Below are 4,790 nucleotides of genomic sequence, written 5' to 3'. Positions count from 1 at the left end.
GACTAAATGCTCCAATCAAAAGACATAGGGTGACAGAATGGATAAAAAAAAAAACAAGACCCGTTTATATGCTGCCTACAAGAGAATCATTTTAGACCTAAAGACACCTGCAGATTGAAAGTGAGGGAATGGAGGAACATTTATCATGCAAATATATGTCAAAAGTAAGATGGAGAAGCAATACTTAGACAAAATCAATTTTAAAACAGGGGCACCTGGGTGGCTTAGTTAAGCATCTGCTGTTGGCTTGGGTCATGATCCCAGGGTCCTGCCCCAAGCCCCACATTGGGCTCCCTGCTTAGCGGAGAGCCTGCTTCTCCCGCTCCCTCTGCTGCATCCCATGCTTGTGTGCTCTCTCTGTCAAATAAACAAACAAACAAAGCAAAACAAAAACAAACCAGAGACATAACAAGAGTCAAAGAAGGACACTATATAATAATAAAGGGACAATCCAACAAGAAGTTATAATAATTGTAAATATTTTTTCACGCAACGTTGCAGCACCCAAATACATAGAATGGTTAATAACAAACATAAAGGAACTAATCAATAATAGCACAATAATAGTAGGGGACTTTAACACCCCACTCACATCAATGGACAGATCATCTAAACAGAAAACAAGGAAACAATGGTTTTGAATGATATACTCGACCAGAGGGATTTAACAGACATATTCAGAACATTTCATCCTAAAACAGGGGAATACACATTCTTTTCAAGTGCACATGGAACATTCTCCACAACAGACCACATATTAGGTCACAAGTCAGGCCTCGCCAAGTACAAAAAGGCTTGAAATTGTACCATGCATCTTTTCTGACCATAATGCTATCAAACTGGAAGTCAAGCACAAGAAAAAGTCTGGAAAGAGCACAAATACATGGAGGTCAAATAACATGCTACTTAACAATGAATGGGTCAACCAAGAAATAAAAAAAGAAAAAAATACTAGGAAACAAATGAAGACACAGTGCTCCAAAACCTTTGGGATGCAGCAGAAGTGGTTCTAAGAGGGAAGTTTATAGCAATAGAAGCCTACCTCAAGAAGCAAGAAAAATCTCAAACAACCTAACCTTACATCTAAAGGAGTTAGAGAAAGAACAACAAACAAAGCCTAAACCAGCAGAAGGAAGGAAATAATAAAGATTAGAGCAGAAATAAATATTATAGAAACTAAAAGAATAGAACAGAACAATGAACCAGGAGCTGGTTCTTTGAAGAGATCAACAAAATTGATAAACCTCTAGTCAGATTTATCAAGAAAAAAAGAGGACTCAAATAAAATCACAAATGAGAGAGGAAAAATAATAAACACCACAGAAATACAATTTTAAGAAAATATTATGAAAAACAAAATGCCAACAAATTGGACAACCTAGAAGAAATGGATACATTCCTAGAAACATATAAAGTACCAAAACTGAAATAGGAAGAAATGGAAAATTTGAACAGACTGATAACCAGTAAAGAAATTGAATAAAAATTTAACTCCCAACAAACAACAGTCCAGTGCCGGATGGTTTCACATGTGAATTGTTCCAAACATTTAAAGAAGAGTTAATACCTATTCTTCTCAAACCATTCCAAAAAATAAAAAAGGAAGGAAAGTTTCCAAAATCATTGTATGAGGCCAACATTACCCTGATACCAAACCAGATAAAGACACAACAAAAAAGAGAACTATAGGCCAATATCCTTGATGAACATAGACGCAGAAATCCTCAACAAAACAGTAGCAAACTGAATTCAACAATATATTAAAAAAATCATTCACCACAATCAGGTGGGATTTATTCCTGGGATGCAAGTGTGGTTCAATATTTGCAAATCAATCAACATGATACATTACCTCAATAAGAGAAAGGATAAGAACCATATGATTATTTCAGTAGATGGAGAAAAAGCATTTGATGAAGTAAAATATCTATTTATGATAAAAAAAGTGAGCAAAATAGGTTTAAAGGGAACATGCCTGAACATAATAAAGGCCTTATATGAAAAACACACAGCTCATATCATATTCAGTGGTGAAAAACAGAGCTTCCCCTCTAAGGTCAGGAACAAGACAAGGATGCCCACTCTCACCACTTTTATTCAATATAATACTGGAAGTCCTCGCCACAGCAATCACAACAAAAGGAAATAAAAGGCATCCAAATTGGTAAGGAAGAAAACTTTCACTATTTGCAGATGACATGATAGTGTATATAGAAAACACTAAAGATTCCACTAAAAAACTACTAAAACTGATAAATGATTCAGTAAGGTTGCAGGATACAAAATCAATGTATAGAAATCTGTTGTATTTTTATACACCAATAATGATGCAGCAGAAAAATTAAGAAAACAATCCCATTTACAGTTGCGATAATATATCTAGTAATAAACCTAACCAAAGAGGAGAAAGACCTATACTCTGAAAACTATACAGCACTGATGAAAGAAACTGAAGATCACACAAAGAGAAGAAAACACTGATGAAAGTAATTAAAGACGACACAAAGAAATTCCATGCTCATGGATTGGAAGAACAAATATTGTTAAAATATCTATACTGCCCAAAGCAGTCTATACATTCAGTGCCATCCCTGTCAAAATATCAGCAGCATTTTTCACAGAAGTAGAACAAACAATCCTAAAATTTGTATGGAACCACAGAAGACCCTTAATAGCCAAAGCAATCATGAAAAAGAAAAGCAAAGCTGGAGGCATCATGATTCTCAACTTCAACTTATATTACAAGCTGTAGTAATCAAAACAGTATGGTACTGGCACAAAAACAGACTCAAAGATCAACAGAACAGACTAGACAACCCAGAAATAAACTCACAATTTAATGGTCAATTAATCTTTGACAAACAAGGCAAGAAAATCCAATGGGAAAAAGACAGTATCTTCAACAGTGTTGGGAAAACTGGACAGGAACATGCAAAAGAATGAAACTGGACCAACTTTCTTACACTATACACAAAAATAAATTCAAAATGGATTAAGGACCTAAGTATGAGACCTGAAATCATAAAAGTCCTAGGAGAGAGCACAAGCAGTAATTTCTCTGACATGGGCCATAGAAACTTTTTTTCTAGCTAGGTCTCCAAGACAAGGGAAACAAAAGCAAAAATAAAGTATTGGGACTGCATCAAAATAAAAAGCTTCTGCACAATGAAGGCAATAATCAACAAAACTAAAAGGCAACCTATGGAATGGGGGAAGATATTTGCAAATGACATATTTGTTAAAAGGTTAGTATCCAAAATCTATAAAGAACTTACGAAGCCCAACACCCTCAAAACAAATAATCCAGTTAAAAAATGGGCAGAAGACATGAACAAACATTTCTCCAAAGAAGATATACAAATGGCTAACAGATACATGAAAAGATGCTCATTATCACTTACAATCAGGGAACTACAAATGAAAACCACAATGAGATATCACCTCACACCTTTCAGAATGGCTAAAATTGACAGCGCAAGAAACAATAGGTATTGGTGAGGATGTAGAAAAAAAGGAACCCTCTTGCACTGTTGGTGGGAATGCTAACTGGTGCTGTCACTGTGAAAAAGAGTTTGGAGGTTCCTTAAGATGTTAAAAATATAACTACTCTATGATCCAGCAATTCCACTACTGGGTATTTACCCAAAGAATACAAAAACACTATTCAAAGGGATACATGTTACCCCTATGTTTATGTCAACATTATTTATAATAGTCAAGAAGATATGGAAGCAACCTAAGTGTCCCATCAATTGATGAACGGATAAAGAAGTGGTGTATATATACGGTGGAATATTATTCAGCCATAAAAAAGAATGAAATCTTGCCATTTGCAACAACATGGATAGAGCTAAAGAATATAATGCTAAATGAAATAATTCAGTCAGAGAAAGACAAATACCATATGATTTCACTCATATGTGGAATTTAAGAAACAAAACAAGGGATCAAAGGGAAAAGAGGGAGTGAGACCAGGAAATAGATTCTTAACTCTAGAGAAGAAACTGATGGTTGCCAGAGGGGATGTGGCGGGGCGGGGGGGGGGCGGTTGGGTGAAATAGGCGATGGGGTGCTAGGAGTGCACTTGTGAGATGAGCACCGGGTGATGTATGAAAGTGTTGAATCACTATATTGTACACCTGAAACTAATCTAACACTGTATGTTAACTAACTGGAATTAAAATAAAAACTTAAAAAAAGAAATTCTCCATTGATAGGAGGAAAAAAGCTCTTGTAAATTCATAATACTTGGTTAATGCATTCATTCTTCTGGGGAGGAGTTTTAGGTTCTGTTATGGTTTCAAAACCATGAATATGAAATCCTTTAAATCAAATCTCTACAGATGTCAAATACCAGCCACACCGTCTTCGTAACATGAATATAAAAATTATAAACTATTTTGAGAGAGATATACAGTACATTTAAAGTAGATGTTTTCTGAATTCCTCTAAACTTTTCAAATTTCTCAGGAACACCTGTGTTAAATTTCAAGTAGGATCTGGACAGGTACTAGTTGTATTTGTAATGTTGTTTACAGATTGGAGAATATCACTCATCTATATGAGACTCACACAGACACCTTAAGAAAGGAAATATTGTCAAGATAGAAGGGTACATGCAGACTGGAGCTGGAAATAGGGTCAGCAAGTATATGGGGAGTAACTTTTTGCAATCTCTTCCTTATTGAGTTCAGAAACCTCTCTAGTGATATTTTTTGTGTGTGTTTTCTCCAGGGTACTTTCTGTGCTAACTGGTCAGTTGTAGACACCATACTTGATATGTGCAGTTC

The sequence above is a fragment of the Neomonachus schauinslandi genome, chromosome 2 (assembly GCF_002201575.2).
Source record: "Neomonachus schauinslandi chromosome 2, ASM220157v2, whole genome shotgun sequence".
NCBI classification, from domain to species: domain Eukaryota; kingdom Metazoa; phylum Chordata; class Mammalia; order Carnivora; family Phocidae; genus Neomonachus; species Neomonachus schauinslandi.
Note: the sequence above shows the minus strand (reverse complement) of the source record.